The sequence below is a fragment of the Balaenoptera physalus genome, assembly GCF_965194825.1.
Source record: "Balaenoptera physalus genome assembly, chromosome: 3".
NCBI lineage: Eukaryota > Metazoa > Chordata > Mammalia > Artiodactyla > Balaenopteridae > Balaenoptera > Balaenoptera physalus.
In genome coordinates, this window is record NC_138890.1 from 71780884 (window position 1) to 71801528 (window position 20645).

Sequence of the window (20645 nt, forward strand, 5' to 3'; positions counted from 1 at the left end):
AACTATCGCCCTGGTTTTCCCATAACATGCAGACAGTGTCTATTTTATACGTTATCTGTTTATTCATTTGTATTGCTAACTTCTATTTAATTATTTGTTCATTTATTTATGTATATATATTTATATCCCATTAAATTTCAGAAGTGTTTGAAGAAAGCTGTGAAGTAGATTATATGTCATTAGTGGTAGCAGACTTTTTAAAAAATTTTTTATTATGTATTCAATGAATTTTCTCATTGCTAGGAAAGGCTAGATATACTTGTTTTCAAATTTTGAAGGATAAAATCATTTTAGAAGGGTTGTGTGGCTGAAGCACTAGATAGCATATTTAATCTAAAGAGAAAAAACTAGGTTTTTATAAACTTTATTTTGTAGCAATTGTACATAACAAATGCATAGCATATATTGATACTTCAATATGTTCAGTGTAGATTACTACCACAGAGGTGAAAATGCTACATGGCAAATTAATAGGGACTGAATAGAGTTCTGTAACAATTTTCAAAGAGCTTGTGAAAAAGTCAACTCTTCATTTGAAATGCTCAAGGATAGCACCTTAAAATAACCCGAGACAGAGCAGATTATCAGCCAAGTCTCACTTCCATTTGCTTTTGTCCTCATGAGAATGCCCTTCAGTGTTAGTTTCAGAAAAGGCCCTTGTTTTTGTTCTCAACATTTTTCTTAATTCAAAAGTAGATGTGGCATCAATTGAGAAAAATGAACATTTAGTGTTCCCAGTAACCCCATAATTGGTGTTGCATATCACGAATATAGTTTGGGGCTTGGGTCAAATACCAATACAGTATTCAGTGGACTATGGATTACTAACGTGTAAGCCAAGCAAAGCTGTGTTTGCAAATGTGAAAAGGATGCAGAAAAATCTCTCCATCATTCCCTGCACATGCCCACGTTCATAGGCCTAGTCAGGATGGCAGAATGGGACATTCATCATTAACAGAGACCCCTTCCCTGGTCCTACCTTAAGGATTAGCCTCTGTGATCTGAGACGAGCTCTCACTGGCTCCTGGGGCTCTGTCTTGATTTCCCTCTAGGTTGGAGTCTATGCCTTGTCTGGCTACCTGATTACAGTTCCTTGCATCTTTTTCTTAAACCTCTCTCATTCTGTAGTTCCCATCACTACAAAACCACTTCCCTATTCCTAGGCCCCCTATTTATCTAAAATAATAAATTACATTTCTTCCTTCAATTATTGTCCATTCAAAGGCTACCTGGCTCAGAGAACTAAATATGGCACAGAAGAATAATGGAACTTATTTTTTCAACTCCTGTCAACAACTACTCTTTTTATATCTTCTTAATATCTAACACCACAACAGCAACAGTAAAATAATGATGATGATGATAATAATTAGAATAACAACACAATCACAATAATATAACTCAGCAAACTTGTACCTTTGGTCTTCTTTGAATTTGGACTCTTATAGTGGCAGGACTTGAACTCTTTTACATGTTTTTATCCGGTGAAAGTAGTGTGTGTGTGTGTGAAATTGTTCAGGCTTTCTGATTAGCCTGAATACTTAGATACTTGAGAATAAAGAAGGCTGGATCTCCTATTAATGTATTTTTCACTTGACTGGCTATACTATTAGCGGAGGTAATAATTTATCCACAGACTTCACTCTTTGTTACAAATCGTCCTAAATAAACATTGTAGTTGTATTTGTTCCTAGTTGTTTTCTCTTGCAACATCATTGTCCTACTTTGCCTGTCATATTAAAATAAGTCTAACCAGGCATGACATTAATTACTGGCTTCCCACCAGTAATCTTCATTTGTATCAGTCAAGAGCAGCTAGATAACGCTGTGATTTAAAAAACATTTTTTTTCAGTGGCAACAAATAACAAAAATTTTATTTCTTGCTACATGTTTATTAAGGGTCATTTGGGGACTCTGCCCTGATGTCATCATTATCCTCGTCCCAAGACTCAGACAGAGGGGCCAGCCTCTACCAGATGTGGAGGTAGAGGGAAAAGAGAGCATGGCAAACATGTTCTTGTTCTTAAGACCTCTGCCAAGTGGCTTAAATTGCATCAGAAAAAGCAAATCTCAAGGCAACCTCTGAATTTAATAGGCTGAAGAGTATAATCCTTCCCTAGGTAGGAACACAGAACATTGTCAAACAGTGGCATAGTCCACCATTACTAGACTAGGTAGACTAAGTTAACTCATTAACTAGAATTCTGCCCTTTACAAAACTACTCCTCATAGATTATGCCCCCACAATACCTTTCTTTGGCATCTCAGCATCCTTGAGCTTCAACCTGCACCAAACTGTCTCCCATCCAGCTCCAGCTCCACCTCATCTAGGTCAAATCTTCTGCTTAAACCTCCTTGCCTCCCCTTTGCTTCTAGTCTCCGTTTGGATTTTGATGCCTGGGTTCATTTGGTTTCTTTAGCCTCTGATCTGTTGGGTCCTCCTCTGGATGCAGAAGACAGCATCATTAACTCAAGGATGTAGCTGAAGGAGACCCTGTACACTCTACTGGCCTCCAAAGGCGTTCAAGGGATCATCAAATATGTTGGACACCTTCTGTTCAGATCTTGATTCAGGCACTGTCTGTGAAGATTGACTTTTTGGTTTGGTTGTCTTAGCCTGGATACCAGAGGAGAAGATATCATCCATATCATCGTCAAATATAGACTTAACTTCCACTTTCTTTTTGGACTTTTCTTTTGGTTTTACAGTTAGGTCAGCAAAGATATCAATGTTATCATCAAACAAGTTGGAGTCAAATGTATCATTTCCTTTCTAGCTCAGCACAATAAGGCAGTCTATTGAGCATGTTGCCTTTCTGATGCAATCCCAGAACCTTCGGCTCTTTCATAATGGGTTGTCACAGTCTGACGTTTCCAGACCCACTCCCACACCGTGGCTCCAGCCTAATGGGTGAGGTATCATACCTGGTACCTCACAGGGACCATACCATCCCAGGATACAAAATATCATTATTACTCCAATTTTATATCTACATAGACAGAGTTTGGGGAGGTGAAGTGATTTGCTCAGGAGCACAAAGATCACATTTAAAATATTTTTGCCCACCTCTCACTTTTATGCAGGGCCTAAGATAAATAGACATGGCAGTGTCTTAAAATAACTCAGAGTTTGATAGAGGCCTTTGGAGAAACAGTGACATTCATTTCTTAGTGGGCAGGAAAGGTGGATGTAGACACTGCAGGAGACTGCATCCAACCTGAATTTTGAGCATTGCCCCTCTGGTCTGCAGGAACATCTCGTTCCTGCAAATGGAAAGACAGAGCATGGCCTTGGTGAGTCTGAGGGGTGGACGGTTGGGAGGGAGACAGCAAGCTGGATCTCTGCAATAAAGCAGCCAACCATTTCTTGGGTTTGAGATCCTACGGGGAAAGTTATTTAGGTGCCTCTTTTTCATCATTCTGACCTACTTGCAATGTTTCAAAAATAATTTTTTGTTAATCAGAGATTATTCGTATTTGTCTTCCTTGTTCTCTTATGCCATCTTTTATTGTTCTACTGCTTTTTTCCAGTTGGACAGAACCTCTGAAATCCTTCTTGTAACCACCATGACCTTGGCCAACCCCTCTCCTAGATCCATATAGAATCAGAATTTTAAATGGATGGCACCATTTCTAATAAGGTAGAAATGACCATTTAGACTAGACTCCTCAAGGCATAAACATCATTTAATGGATTTTGCTACTTTGCTGTCCTCTGAAGAGAACATAAGCCTGAGGCCTTCCTGAGTGCAGAGGCAAAAAATCTCTTCAGAACAACAAAAAAAAAAAAAAAAAGAAAGAAAAGAAAGAAGGGGAAGGGAGGGAACGAGGGAGGGAGGAAGGAAGGGAAAGGAAAACCCACTCTCATACCTGAAGTCCATGTTCTTAATGGGGACTGACCCATTCACCTTCTTGCATGGATTTTGAGTTTTGAGGTTAATACGGGTCTTGAAGTGACCACCATGTATGTAGCAAGATGACTAACCCAACTAGTGGGCAGCTGAGTTCTCTTGGTCCTTTGCTACCTACCTCCACCTCTTACATTTAGACTGTTAAATTTGCTCTTGAGTTAAAATATTACATTATAGGTGGCTCCAAACTGAGCATAGAACTGGGTCTGGGGTTGGTTGGGGGAATAGATTGTCTAACTTACAATTCCACGTAAATTATTACAACTTGATTTAAAGAAGAAATTTTCATCAATATTTTTTATGTTCATGTTTTATATTATAAAATCATTTCTCAAAACTGTACTCTAATTAGCTTGGAACCAAACGAGAGCTCCATGCTCCATGTCTATGATGTTTTACTGTAGGAAGTATCAATAAATAAGGCAATCAATGTTTTGCTACTCGAAGAATATTGAGTTCCTTTATTTCAGGGAGAATGGTTTTGAGTCTCAGGCTATATATTCTAACCAGAATGCAAACTAGCTGTAGTTTGGAGGGACTCTTCTACAGTTTTGGATATGATAACTCACGAACAGTATAATCTACTACTCATTACACTCAGAACAGTATAATCTACTACTGATTACACTCAGAACAGTATAATCTACTACTGAGAAAAGAGGAATTAAGAGTTACCTTAGACTCCTGGGCCCTTTGAGTTGTGACCTGGGGGATACAAAGTAGTGCAAGGATATCTGCATTCTTACACTGTCTGTGAGACCAAGTCATCCTAAGCTCTGGTGTCCCAGGCTCCCCAGCTGTTAAATCAAGAAGGGTATAACTAGACCTAAAATTCTATGATTCTCCATCTATCATGTGCTCACAAGAAAAAATCACCACTGTCTTCCCATGCTTGGAAGAGCTTACCAGAACACTTACCTCCATCAGGATACTGAAGGGAGTACAAGCCCTTCACTCCACCTCTGCAAGGCGGACTGGTTCCACCAGCACTTCAGGAGGAAAATTAGAGGGAAATTTCCATCTGGAGGATGAGAGAGATTTCTTGAGTTTTCTCGCATGTTTTTCAGAAAAATATTTTGCAGTGTTGCCTTTTAGACTGCTTCGCTCAAAGACAGATGGAATAGGGTAACTCTGCATTACTGTTTGCCTTGAGTCTTCACCTGCGGAGTCAGAAGTCAGCCATTGGAAGTTGAGGAGTGAAGGCTCTGAAGCGTGGTGAGAAGCAGGAGGCATCTCTTCCTTTTGCAGGAACTTCCATCCAGTTCTAACATGTACGCTGGCCATTCTCTGGGGGCAGAAGAGAGAAGCAGGTCTGTTATAGATGAAGCACAGTAGCAACTTCGATATACAAGCCTACCTTTAAAATTGAAAATATCAGCTATCTAAAGTATTTTCCACAATCCATTTGAGTATCAAAATAGTTCAACATTGCCTGTAAACCAGTCATAGGGAATTATACTGTTATTCTGAAATACTTGCACTTTCCTCTTACTGATAAATGATGGGAAAGAAAAATTCAGTTCCACAAGCACATTTTCATAAACACAAAGAAAACTAATTCAAATCCATCATGATTTGAGTAATTGGTTCAATTCAAACTGAGTGGCTGGTAATAGCACTTACTACGTTCCTTTCAAAGGTCACTGTTTATAATAAGAAAATTAATTCAATGGATTTCAAGCAGAAACATATTCTAAGAAGACCTAAATAAAGAGTCGTTTCAGAGAATAGTTAGAAATCATGACCCCTTTGTTGGTACTTCTGATGGAAAACTTCTTGGGATGCTTTGCTAGATGAGCTTTTGCCATTATGAGTTCCTCATAAAATGATTGACTAAGTACCTATGCAACATCTTTAACATTTTGGAATCTGGTTACATTAAACCAGAAAGTAATTTCAAAATTATTCTATTGTTAGCAATTGTCATTTGTGTTGGCTTCTCTAGTTCTCTGACCCGTCTGTTAATGATCCCCAGAAACCACCCATCCACTGAAGTCCATTCCTCAGTCAGCTTGACCCTGTCCTCAAATGACCCTCCATGGAATACACAATCAGCAAAATCCTAATATAAATAATTCATAGATGAAACTTCACTTTAAAAATTAAACTAATTTTAAACATATAAAAGAATGAGATCTAAGGAAAGGCCAAGAGTTCATAGTTACCATCAACATAAGACAAAAAACAATTCAAATAATGGCATTGTTCTTCTCTCTCAGTTTCTCTGTGCCTGTATTCCCGTGTATGTAAAATGGGGATAATAATAGTACTTACCTATCTCCTAGCATTGTTGTAAGGATTAAGTGAATTAAATTTATATAAAAGAGCTTAGAATAGTTTCTGGGACATAGAAGTATATGCTATTATATAAGTACAAGCTATTATATAATCATAAATTTTACTTTTATCTTTTCTCTCTGATTGTACCAATGATAATGGCACATCTTCCCATGATAAAGTACATTATAATTTTTCATTTCAGCATTTATCCAGCAAATTCAAATGCAAGTATAATTTTAAAAGCTACTGCTTATACTCCAATTGGAATTGGAACCCTAAAGAAATACTGAACTCTATTCTGGATCATTAACGTATATGTTATAGTTATTTTTATTGAATTTTCACTATGTGTCAAACAACTTAAATGTGCTTTACATGTGATAGTTTATTTAATCCTCACAAATTAGGTATTGTCATCCTAATTTTGCAACTGAGACACAAACTGTTTATATGACTTGCCCAATATCACAGAGGTAGAAAGTGATAAATGAGAAATCCAAATGGAAGCAGCTGGCCTCAAGAGACCACTTGTTTAACCTGTACACTATTTCTTTATGTGGATGGAAAATTCCTCATTGTACCTCCTGAGCTAATAGCTCTAATAGCTACTATTGTGCAATAACGGGTAAGTCAGTATATAGCTATTACCATCTATAACTCAGAAGAGCTGCCCAAGTTCAGATTCTTTACAAGGGGCACAATTTTATTTAATGAGAACACTGTCACATAATATATGTCCTATCTCCCTAATTATACTTTAACCTCTCTGAGAAGCTCTATATCCTCCAGAAAGCCTAGTATAGATTAAGACAGCCCTGCATAAATAGGACTTCTGTAATACCTTCCCACCTGATGGTAAGCATTACAGAATTCCATTTGAATGAGGTGATTTTTTCCACTTCTGACTTAGGACTGGTTTCCCCTGCCAGTACTCCTTCCCTATGCCACACATCTGGTCGAGTCTGCACTGAATTATCTGGAGGGCCCCACCTGGCAAGGCTTTGTCTTCATTCTTCTGTGAGCCATCTGCATCTATCTTGCTTTTAAAAGAAAGTTATCATTCAGGCCTTGTTGATATAAATATGGAGGTCTCGAGACAATGTTAGCTTAAGAGCTGATATTGTCAGGTATAGGGCTTCAAGACCTTCCAAGGAGCCCTGAGTTGGGTGATACATATCATATGATGGGTTTCAGGGTGATTTTCTTGAAGAGATACAATATGCTAAGTTAATATATTTAAACTATGTCCAACAGAGACAGCTACGTCTAGACATGTAGCTTTCATTATATTCTATAACAGGGAGGTAGCTGTGATAAAGTAGAAGGAGCTCAAGATTTCTACCCAATGGTATACATTCCAATTCTGCCACTTCCCAAACAATATAAACCTGGGTAATTCACTAACCTTTTCAAGGCTCAGTTTTCTCAGATGTCAAATTAGGAAAGGTGTGCTAACCCTCCCCATTTGCTGTTCATGGGTAGGTTTTTGCTCTTTGATTAATTCCAGGGACCACTTTCACAGCTAAGTGTGCCTTTTAAAAGGCATACTGTGTAAGGAGATAATAAAGAATCAGGATAATCATTCTTTTTTGTTTGATTGGTTTGGTTTTTTGTTTTTATTGAAGTATGGTTGATTTACAATATTATATTAGTTTCAGGTGTACAGCATAATGATTCAGTATTTTTATAGATTATGCTCCATTAAAAGTTATTACAAAATAATGGCTATAATTTCTTGTGCCATTCAAGATATCTTTGTTGCTTATCTATCTTAAACACAGTAGTTTGTATCTCTTCATCCCATACCCCTTTTCTGCCCCTCCCCACTTCCCTCTCCCTACTGGTAACCACTAGCTTGTTTTCTATATCTGTGAGTCTATAAACTTTTCTTTTGCTGTATACATTCGTTTTCTTTTTTAGATTCCACATGTAAGTGATATCAAACAGTATTTACTTTTCTCTGTCTGACTTATTTAACTAAACATAATATTCTCTAGGCCTAACATCCATGTTGCTGCAAATGGCAGAATTTCATTCTTTTCATGGAATTTCATTCTTTATATTTTCATTCTTTTTATTCTATCATATATATATATATCTCACCCTTTCTTTATCCATTCATCTGTTGAAGGACATTTGGGTTGCTTTCTTATCTTGGCTGTTGTAAATAGTGCTGCCTTGAACATTGGAGTTCATGTATCTTTTAGAATTAGTGTTTTCATTTTTTCCAAATATTTACCCAGGAGGGGAATTGCTGGATCATGTGATAGTTCTATTTTTAGTATTTTTAAGAACTTCCATACTGTTTTCCATAGTGGCTGCACCAATTTGCATTCCCACCAACAGTGCACAAGAGTTACATTTTCTCCACACCCTCTCCAACATTTGTTATTTGTAGACTTTTTGATGATGGCCATTCTGACAGGTATGAGTTGATATCTCACTGTGGTTTTGATTTGCATTTCTCTAATAATTAATGATGTTCATGTGTCTGTTGGCCATCTGTATGTCTTCTTTGGAAAAATGTCTATTTAGGTCTTCTGCTCAATTGTTTCATTGGGTTGTTTGGTTTCTTTTTGATATTAAATTGTATGAGCTATTTATATAATTTGAATAACAACCCCTTCTAATTTCATATCATTTGCAAATATTTTCTCCTATTCTGTAGGTTTCTTTTTGTTTTGTTGATGGTTTCCTTTGCTGAGCAAAAGCTTTTACATTTAATTATATCCCATTTTGTTTATTTTTGCTTTTATTTCTTTTGCCTTAGGGGACAGATCCAAAAAAAGTATTGCTACAATTTATGTCAAAGAGTGCTCTGCCTGTGTTCTCTTCTAGGAGTTTTATGGTTTCAGGTCTTACATTTAGGCCTTTAATCCATTTTGAGTTGTGTGTGTGTGTGTGTGTGTGTGTGTGTGTGTGTGTGTATGATGTTAGAGAATGTTCTAATTTCTTTCTTTTACATGTAGCTGTCCAGTTTCCCCAGCACCACTTATTGAAGAGACTGTCTTATCTCCATTGTATATTCTTGCCTCTTTTGTTGCAGCTTAATTGACCACAGGTGGATGAGTTTATTTCTGGCCTCTCTATACTATTTCATTGATCTATGTGTCTTTTTTTTGCCAATACCATCCTGTTTTGATTACTGTAGATTTGTAAGGATCATATTCTTGAAAGCTAGTTCTTTCTTCCCTCTTTCTCCCACTGTTCCTCTCTTTAAGACATTAATCAGTAGACAGGATACTCAGAAATTTACAGAGGAGTGGAGTACTAAATATGCCCATCAAAAACCATGTACGCAGCTAAATAATGATCAGGACCTGACAAATGAAAGCAGCATGCAATGGGATTAAGCATTGTAAGTCTCCTTAATCTCAAAGATAAGGGATGATTGACCCCAAAATGGCTAAATAGGCAGAGGGGAAGAGACTGAGAATTTAGAAATCAGCTATGTGGAAGAATATTGGGAAAGCATTGCCTCTCTGCTCATCATTCTTTCATACGTGAAACCCTAGGCCTAGACTCTTCTTCAGCCATAGAACAGCCAAGGCAATACTAGGGAGAATAGAAAATTCTTCTCCAATTCCCTTAGCAATGCACATTTGTTTATTAATATTTAGGAGAATATGTTACATATAAAGCAATTTTTTCCTTTCCTATGGATTCAGTTTTCTCATTAAGCCTCCTGCACAGTGGGAAGAGCCATTTCCTTCTGACTCACTGTGATTGTGGAGTCGCCTTAGCTTGTATTAGCTGTGATGGTTAAATACTATTGATGGGAAAAAAAACTCTGCAAGTATGAGATAGCTTCAAAATATTAAACAGGAAAAATTGATTGTGGAAAATGTAACTGTCCCAGGCAGTTACTCATTTCCCCCTCAGGGCAGCACTTTCTTCATGTTTGCATTTTAGAATTTCCTACTTTATATTCTAATTCCGGGGTCCTCAAACTTTTTGTACAAGGCTGGATTGAAAGTATTTTCAGTTTTGCAAGCCAGGCAGTCTTCGTATTTGCTACTCAACTCTGTTGTAGCATGAAAGTAGCCATAGATAATGCATAAACAAATGAGCATGTCTGTGTTCCAATAAAACTTTATTTATGGACACCGCAATTTGAATTTCATATAATTTTCATGTGTCCCCAAATACTTTTTTGTTTGATTTTTTCCCCCTAACTATATTTAAAAATATAAAACCATTCACAGCTCTTAGGCCATGCAAAAACAGGTGATGGGCCAAGTACGACTCACAGGCCATAGGTCCCCTACCCCTGTTTTAATTCATCTATATAAAGCCTTTGAGAGCAACAACCATATTTTTCTCATCTACATGAATGATAATCAGATAATCAGCAATGAATATAAATGCTAAGGATCACAGGAATTTTCAAACCAGTATGAGAAAAGAGAATGGAAGGAAGAACATGGAAATAAATAACTGAAATGTCATATCTTAAGAGTGCCTGAAATTGGACTGTGCTATCTGCAAAAACATTTCTTGATAAGCTATTTGGAAACATTGCCTTTATTTTTCACTTTTAGAATTCAGGTCACAGTTGAACCTGGATTGCTCAGCAGTGCTTCAAGGGGCTGCTGGGGCTTTGCCGTGATTAGCATCAGAACTGAAAAGATGAGATATGAGCCATGATGGTTAATGGACGCAATGGCTTTGACCCATTATCATTCTGCAGGGCAGACAGAGAGAAAACAAATACAAATAGAAAAAAAGAAATTTCAAGCTTGTTTATGTGTTCTGATGCTAGCCTTAGGATTGAAGAGCATTTTCAGTGTAATTCAAATAAGGCTATTTCCTTCTGAGCCTAGGAAAAAACCTTGAGATGAAGAGATTTCTTCAGAGTTTCATGGGACTTCTGGGTTTCAATTGCATGTTTTTAACCACATTGAACTCTACTGATAACTTGCGGTGTGAGTTTATCTGGTGCCCAGGGGAGAAATGGGCTCAGTGCCCATTCAGAAAGTTTCTACTTGTTACTGTCCTGATCACCACAAACACATTCTTTCAAATGAATAGCAAGATCTCTAGGAGAGCTAATGCAAAGCATAAGACCAAATCATTTTACTTTCAGATCTATAAACTTTTTTAAAAAAATCACACTACTGCAACTAGAAATTATTAATACAAATGAGTGCCTATCTACAAGTCTCAGCGCCTCTAAAACTTGGGCCACGTGAAAGCACTCTAGACTACTTTCTTTTTTTTAATTTATTTTATTTTTGGCTGCGTTGTGTGTTCATTGCTGTGCATGGGCTTTTCTCTAGTTGCAGCGAGCGGGGGCTACTTTTCATTGCGGTGCATGGACTTCTCATTGCGGTGGCTTCTCTTGTTGCAGAGCACGGGCTCTAGGCGCGGGGGCTTCAGTAGTTGTGGCTCTCGGGCTCAGTAGTTGTGGCTCTCGGGCTCAGTAGTTGTGATGCACGGGGTCAGTTGCTCTGTGGCATGTGGGATCTTCCTGGACCAGGGCTCGAACCCGTGTCTCCTGCATTGGCAGGCAGATTCTTAACCACTGTGCCACCAGGGAAGTTCTAGACTACTTTCATTCCAGTAGGAAAAATCTTAGAATTACCAGGTTGGAATAAACTTTGGATATCACGTAGCTCTCCTCAACATTTATCAGAACAAGGCTTAGGTCATTCCAGGTGAAAGAAAAGCCCAAGCACCCTCCACGCACGTTAGATCTTCTGTCCCAGTATTTATGGTCCTCCCACACCATATATTATCCTTGTGCCTAATTTACATCCTAAGAGGCAGTTCATCTGCTAGACCCATTTTTCCAGAAACTCATAGATGATTATGCCAGTCCACAATACCAAAAACTGAGGAAAGAACTTTGAAACTTTTGATAAGTTTGTAAAAATTGCATAAGGTTTTTTCCTCCCTATGCATTGGTGATTAACTAAAGCATGCAGCAGTGTGCTATAGGAAAGGCAAGATATGACTCATAAAAAGCCAGTCAAAAAGCTTGGTCCTGGAACACTCCTCTAGCTTAGAAATTGAGTTGAAGTGAAAAATAAATTTGGTATGTTTGATGTCATTCAGGAGTAATCAGTTTTGTACCGGCAGCTTTTTGTCTGGCGCTATATAAGCTCATTTCGACCATCTCGTAACGAGGGTTCTTTCACCTTCCCTAAGCCAAGCACTTCTACCTCCTCTCTTCCAACAAACAGCTCCTCCAACAGCAAACATACACTGAAGCCTTGCCTGCGACCTCTGAAAAAAATGTGAGGCTCTCTTCCTAAATCAGCCTGCTCTAAATATGTATTCCCATGATTCTAATTTTTCCACTAGAGTAAGTAAATGTCTGCTAGAGTAGGTAGATTATGTCACCCCTTTAATGATATAATATGAATTCTTATTCAATCAATGGCGCTGTTAAATGCTTATTATGTCCATCTGTATACAAATATTATGTCTTGGATTGAAATTTAGGGTAGTGCAGGCACTGAGTTTAATTTCTTTTGTGTCCCAGAGTTGTCCCTAGACACCGTCTTCAGGGCTGACCCTTTGTATTGTCAGTCAATTCACACGCTGACTTCCAGAAGACCCTTATATATTTCTCCACCCCAAAACTGACCACCTTGTAGCCTCTTTGTCAGGACTCTGCTCTCAACCAGCTGTCATTTTGGAAGGAGCTGTGATAAGTAAAATGAGGTTAATAGATATTAATGTCGTCACATAGCACTTTTTCTGGAATACTGTACTGTAATCAAGATTATGTTGAAGAGAATTAGAATGCCAGGAATGAATCTATATCAGAGCTGGAATTGCAGGCCAAAGAGTGAGAGACTTTTTAGCCTGAGAGCTTTCTCAAGACTCTCATATATAAGGAGATAGGCACCTCACTTGTCACCAAAGCTAATCTAAATAGCCCAGCCCAGGGAAATACCTTAATACACAATCTTGATAGGAATAACTATACACACAATGTAAATAAAATTATTCATGGCAAATAGTACACGTGGCAAAAATTTTAAGGTTATGATTGTAAAGAGCCTCTTATAATAATTATAAATAATAGGAAATCTTTCATGCAGGGGTCCCCAACCCCCGGGCCGCGGACCAGCACCGGGCCGCGGACTGTTAGGAACTCGGGCCTCCCAGCAGGAGGTGAGCAGCGAGCGATCAAAGCTTCATCAGCTGCTCCCCATCGCTCGCATTTCGGCCTGAACCGTATCCGCCCGGCACCCTGCCCCGGCCCCAGCCCACCATCGGTCCACAGAAAAATTGTCTTCCATGAAACCAGTCCCTAGCGCCAAAAAGTTTGGGGACCGCTGCTTTAATATATATGGAATTTACTTAAGTAATACTGTAACTATCCAAACTTCATCATATTGGCCATATGCTTGAGCTATACATGAGCTTATGAGCATAATTAGTCAATTCATGAATTTCAATTTCACTTATACTTTTTTTTTAATTGAAGTATATTTGACTTATCACTTATACTTCTAAGACCAAAACTTAAAGTAAACAAATTTTTTCTTGGGTAAGTGGTTCAACCTTAATTAGGTCATGAATTGCAATGAGAAAGGAAAATGTATTTTCCTTTCAAGTAGCTCATGTTTCAGCCAGGCTTGGATAATATGTTTCTGCATGTGGTCTCTAATAAAGGCATAAGCAAATATCGCTTAAATATGTGCCGCAGCTGAAGACAAAACAGTGGACACTGACCATATAGAAGAAAGGAGTTAGAAAATTCATAAGTCAGGGTTCACTATATATTTCTGTGAATAAAAGGGCAAACAATTTTCAGGTTAAACAAAACCATCTGCCTTTACTACAGATATGAATATTTGAGAATATTAATTGAACTTGAGTCACTGCTATTAAACTACTATAAGCACCCAGAATTTTAACGAAGGCAGAATATTTTTGCGTCAGAGAAACCTATGGTTAGCAACGAGGAAAGACCTGTAACTGAATCCTAAGTTATAAACGTGTGTAGTTTTTCCCCAGATGCAAGTAATAAGAATTCCTGTTTGGGTTTTTTGGGTTTTTTTGTTCATGGCATAAACATCTAAGTTTTCAGGAAGAATTTAGAAATGTCTAGAGAAAAAGAAACATCGTTGCTATAACTGCTTTTCATAAGTATGTATCCAAATATTTAAAGGGGTTGGCTCCTCACATTTTTAATTATATCCACTGACTTTTGTGATTAGAGAAACTGTTTCTGCTGGAATTCACCATTTCTTGCTTACAATGTCTCACTTATTCTCACAGATACATTTAAAAGGCAATTATTTTAGTAATCACTTTATAGTTGAAGGAACTAAAATTGGGAGAGCATAAAAGTCTCTCTCTCTCTCCACATAGGGAGGCAAAATGACTTGCAGAGCAAAGAAGACAATTTGACCCTTCTGAATGGCAATATAATGGTGAAATCTGCTAGGAAACACTGTTTTCTGCCTAATTCTTAAGATACTTGTATCCATTCAGGCTTGTTTACTGGATGCATGAGACATCAACAAACAGGCTCATGGAAACCTAAAAGAAAAAAGAGCACACAATTTAAGTGTCGCTGTCATTTCTAGATCTCTTACCAGAATGTGGGAGGGCCGTAGGCCTGGTGATAGGGCCAGAGACCAGAGATGGCAGTTGGCTGTGGCTCCCAGACCACTTCAAGGTCCCTGGGATGTGAGTAACAGCAGGATGGGAGCATCCTTCATTCAGGCTTAGCTCACATTTTCCTGGAGTCAAGGGACCCAGACTCCTTCACGGATATTATATCAAGTAATTCTTACACAAGCCCTGCCAGCTAGTTGGTGCTACCACTCTAAGTGTACTAACCAGGTTGACATGACTCAGTATACCATTAAACTCTAATCCACACGCATTCAGTAATTACCAAATAAACCTTTAGACTTCCGATTATAGGGAATAGAACAGGTCCCTTTTATATAGAATACTAATGATTTATATTTTCAGGCCAGGAAGGCAAAATTGACATTTTGAAAAAGATTATGTTATATCTGAAGGACTTAGATTCCACCAGGATGGCAAAGGGAAATTCTCTGTCACCCCAAGGCCGTGAAGTCCCAGCTCTCTCCATGATTTTGATCTTTAAAAGGTCCATCAAGGCAGGGTAGTGTTAATAATGTTCCCTTTCTCCTCCCTTGGGTAAAATCTGGTGAAGGACCCTCAAGGCCTGAGGTGCTGGGGTGTGGGATAGAGTATGTCCCTTCTTGACACTGGCATTCTGAGTTTAGTTTAGAAGATGAGGCTACACCTCCTCAAGAGAATCTTCCACTGCAGCTGATCGGCTGCACACTTGCCATGTGGTTGTGTCATTCAGGGTCTCATTCTCTTTTCTACATGTCCACTGGCACACACATGAAAGTACAGAAAACCACAAGACGCACTCATGTTTGAGGCAGGTCGTAGACCCTCAGAGGACTCAGAGGGCCTAAGGAGAGGTGGTGCTGAAAGGGGCAGCGGAGGCCGGGGAGGGAATGTCACGTTCATCACAACTCCCATCTGAAACACTTCTGGGCGAGGGTGTGCATTTGTTCAGGTGTGATGAGAAGTGGGAATCATATAGCACTTCATCTACGGATTTCACAGCACTGCAATGGGGAAGTGAAAAGATTATTCACAGGAGTCTCACAGAAGTTTTCTTTAGACTAGTTTTATTCCAAGAACGTATTTCACCTACATATCTTGAATAATGGTGCAAATGTTAGAATGGAGAGCATTACTTGCTTCACGTGAGTGTATGATATACACACACAAAGTCTTAAAAATTTCAAACATACACAGGGACATTGTAAATCAACTATACTCCAATAAACATTTTTTAAAAATTAAAAAGAGGCCAAGCCAAAAAAACACACAACCATATACAGGGATATGAATAAAAATACCATTAGTTCAAATAGTAGAAGTATACTGTGAATACAATATGTAATCATATATATGTATATCTATGTAGAGATATGCATCAATATATATCTTGATTAGTCAAATCATCTTATTTTAAAATTGGCGGGGCCATCCAGCCTCCCTTTTCCTCCATGATGAACCTAGACCTTCCCGATTAAGGGGCAACCAGGAACTTGAAATCTCCTCAACCACCTTCCATACTCTGGAATTTTTAAATTAGATTCACAATTCGTATTCCAAAATATAACATTTCATAAAAATCATCCTTTACAACCCAATCCAAAGTGGTACTGCTAACAACAAAGTCATACACTAAGCAGAGATACCTTGCTCCCTGAGGGTACACACAAGGACACACAGACACAGACACAGGAACACACACTCATATTAGTGAGACGCTCAAGTGCCTTTCTCATTGGGAGTGAAAATACTTACCCCTCTCAGCACCACCACTGAGCACTGCTCGACCCTGGGGGAAGAAGGAGAAGAAAGAGGGGTTAGAAACCCTGGACCTGACTGAATATTTACCCAAGAGACTGAGAAAGAATCTGCAAGTAACCCAGATTACTTAGCAGTAACTAGATAGGGACTTCCCTGGCGGTCCAGTGGTTAAGACTTCACCTTCCAATGCAGCGGGTGCGGGTTCCAACCCTGGTCAGGGAGCTAAGATCCCACATGCCTCGCAGCCAAAAAACCGAAACATAAAACAGGAGCAATATTGTAACAAATTCAATAAAGACTTTAAAAACGGTCCACATCAAAAAAATCTTTAAAAAAATTTAAAACAAAAGAAGTAACTAGATAAAATTTTTCTATTAGGCAGAATAAGAAACAGAAACCATTCTATTCTGAGTTCAGAATTAAAAAATAAAGTTGCATTTATTTCGCATACTTCAGGGTTATGATTATAAGTTATACAACCAATTGTGTGATTTTCAATTTGATTTACAACATAAGATTCAAAGGTAATATTCAGAAGCTCTGGAAATACAAAATGGCACTCAAAATACTGAGTTGTACATAAGGTAGGAGTTTTGCTGGGTGAATGCAAAGCAGACTGTATTAAAAACTCTTATGTCTTTAAAACCAAAGTTCAATATCTATTTTAATCTGTATGCTTTAAAAGTTACTGTCTGATAGCATCATAGTGGTCTTGTCCTCATTGTCTATTTTCAAGCAAATAAAAAGGATTAGAGGATATGTTTTCAAGACAAATGAAGAGACTACACAGAATCACTCATGACAAATAATATTTTCTTGTGGATAAACCACCAAAGATATCAGCTAAGAAATACATCTTTTAAATCCCATGTTGGGATTTGGGATATAAAACATAAACACAAGAATTACTTTGTCATAGGGGAAAATGCAAGTTCTCTGAATAAGCAATTAATTCAGGTAAAATGCAACTGAAATATTTCTGATCTTTCCCAATCCTGTGAAAATAAACTTAAAATGATTTTTCCTCTAATAAAACAAAAATGGACTTTGAACTTCATTAGCAACTTCTATAAATGAAAGTAAAGAAATATTTTCATTTCAATAATTCCCATTAGTTATTATTTCATCTGTCAAATCCCAATACAAATTTAAGGAGGGAAGACTTTAATAAATTGAATAGATTAACTTTGACAGCAATGTTCAAATTTTCTGAAAGACAGCATGGATCAAAGTCAACTGAGAAGAGAATATACTCACCAATATAGGTGTGGAGGCAGGTTCTACTTGTTGGAGTCGTTGATTCTAATGGGACTATGGCATGTCTTCCTGATGTGCTGAGGTGGAAAGAAAAAGCAATATCTCATCTATGAAATTTTGAAAGACATTTTCCAATTCTATTATCATTCTAAATGCTTACATATTGTAAACAACTGACGATAGTTAAATTGAGTAGCATTAATTTATGCAAAATATACCAAAACAATTCAGTAACTGCATTTTTTTTACAAAATCACTGAAATTCTAGATCTTAAGATTAATAAATATAGGGGCATATTTTTGGAGTAAACCATGTGAGGAATGATTCAATCAGACAATCTCCAGGATTGAACTGAGAAGCACAGATTTATGTAGAAAGCCTCAGCTGCCACAGTGTAAAAACAAAGATTCTATGCACTTCAATTTAGGTCTCCATATAAAGAACAGGGGATTCCTTAAAGGAAAACTGAGTTACAGACCTTGTCCTATAAGGACCCTGTTTTCACCCACTGCTCCATGGGGGTAGAGTTTCCCAGCCTTCCAGATTTCCTGCAGGAGTGCCTCTGATACAGTCCCTGCTTCCATGATGCAAAACTAGTGTGACCTCTTAAAGAGTGACAACCAACGTACTACCAGAAGGATACTCAACCCTTATTGATAGAAAAATAGAATAGAGTCTAAATGATGAGATATAAAGGAGACTCAGTTGTATTCAGGGAGAGTTGTGTTTTCTTCTTCATTCTTGTCTTTGGGAACCACAGGCTCTTACCAAGATTTCAACTGAAAGAGAGAGAGCAATTTTTAGTGTAAGCCATAATTTTTAATTATCTCATCATTCATTCTCAGTCATCATGGATCTGGTTTTCTGGGGGAAAAAAAATGGCTCTTATGTTTGACAGTATCTGCATTCTCTCCTCTTATTTGATTGATATTTTCACTGTGTATTAAATTCTACATAGGAAATAATACTCTTCGTGAATTTTAAAGAATTTTTCTAGCTTACAGAGTTGATATGACTTTTAACACTTTGTATATGACTTGCTTTTCCATCTGGAAGCTTTTAGAATTTACTGTGTGCCCAGTTCTGAAATTTCACAATGATGTGCCTTATGTGGGCCTGTTTTCATTTATTATTTAAGCCTCCTATGAACCCTTTTAATCTGAAAATTCATGACCTTCAGTCCTGGGGAAATGTCTTCAATTATTTTCTTGATGATTTCCTATCTTCAATTTCCTCTGTCCCTGCTCGTTTTGAATATCTATTATTGTATATTAGATTTTCTGGACTGTTTTCTAAACTTCTTATCTCCCCTCACCTATTTTCTGTATTTTTTTAAAATAAATTTATTTATTTTATTTATTTCATTTTTGTCTGTGTTGGGTCTTCGTTGCTGTGCACAGGCTTTCTCTAGTTGCGGCGAGCGGGGGCTACTCTTGGTTGCGGTGCGCCGGCTTCTCATTGCAGTGGCTTCTCTTGTTGCGGAGCATGGGCCTAGGCGTGCAGGCTGCAGTAGGTTTGGTTCGCGGGCTCTAGAGCACAGTCTCAGTAGTTGTGGCGAAGCTTAGTTGCTCCATAGCATGTAGGATCTTCCTGGACCAGGGCTTGAACCCGTGTCCCCTGCATTGGCAGGCAGATTCTTAACCACTGCGTGACCAGGGAAGCCCCCCTATTTGCTGTCTTTTTGTTCTACTTTCTGATCTATGTCTCTAGCTTTATTTCCAGCTCTTCCACTGAGCTTTTAATTTTTGCCATCATCTTTTTTAATTTCCAAAAAAATCTTTTTGGTTTACTGAATGTTTTTTCCTAGCATCTTGTTTTCAATTCATGGATGCACTAACTTCTCTTAATTCTCTGGACTATGCAAAACAGGCTTTGGAAGATTTCTTCTTCCTCACTGGTTTCTTTTCCTTCCTTATTGTGTTTTCCCTATCTGTTCTGGTTTTTATCTTCCATCTTGGAGGTCTTCTCTAGTTGGAAGCTCTGAACAAATGTGTGAGATTTGTTGACTTTGAGCTTTGTTATCATGTGATCTGGGTGGACCATTTATCAGAAAACTATGATGTCAGTGACTTTAGGTCTTTTCTCTTAGGTTTCTCAGACTCCCCATAGGAGAACTTCCTAAGTCCTGTCTGAGTGATGGAAGCCCAGTGGAGCACCTAAGTAAGCACTAAGCATCCAAAATGTGTAAATTCACCTAAGCTGTTGTTTTCAGGATGAGGACTGGTGGCCTAAATTCCCATCGCTGCCCCCTCCTTGGCCTTCCCACTTTTGTTGTGGAGTGCATTTGAAATTTGCCATCTTAAAATAATAAATATGAGGAGTGTATTTTCATCTCATTAACCAGATCTAGTCATTGACCCACTTATTGCTCAGATATGATGGAAGGACACGTAATATGATGTCTGTATACAGATGGGAAAACTGTGTCTCAGTGACAGCACAGGGTCTTCTAAGCAATAATCTCCCCTATTTACCTGGGAACCCAGTTAATCAACTTATTTCTCAATATATAATCTTTTTTCCACTTCCAGTGCTGAGGATATAGAGCCAGCAAACTTAAGCCAGTGTTTATAAGCAGTAAGCATATAAGGCTCATGGTAAATGTTTAAGGTATCTACAAGCTCAACTTTCACTTCCTTTTAGCGCTGTTAATCAACAATAGACTTCTCCTTCTTAAAGAAATTAGCTAAGGGAAACAAGATGAAATATAAAGGCTGGTGACAGGCATACAAAATTCTTATATAGTGCTTGCCCTTGAGTCATTTCTGCACTAATTTTTCACACCAAGCAAATTTTCACTTTAGTTATGGCTTCCCCTGTTCCCCATATTTTCATTAATTATGATTTTTCTCTTCTA

General features: G+C 38.0%; 1 long non-coding RNA gene across 1 annotated transcript in view; it reads left to right on the forward strand.

Moving 5' to 3' along the window:
* LOC309658879 overlaps positions 1–20645 on the forward strand; it is a 294436-nt gene that overhangs the window by 171777 nt on the left and 102014 nt on the right. The window lies entirely within an intron of this gene.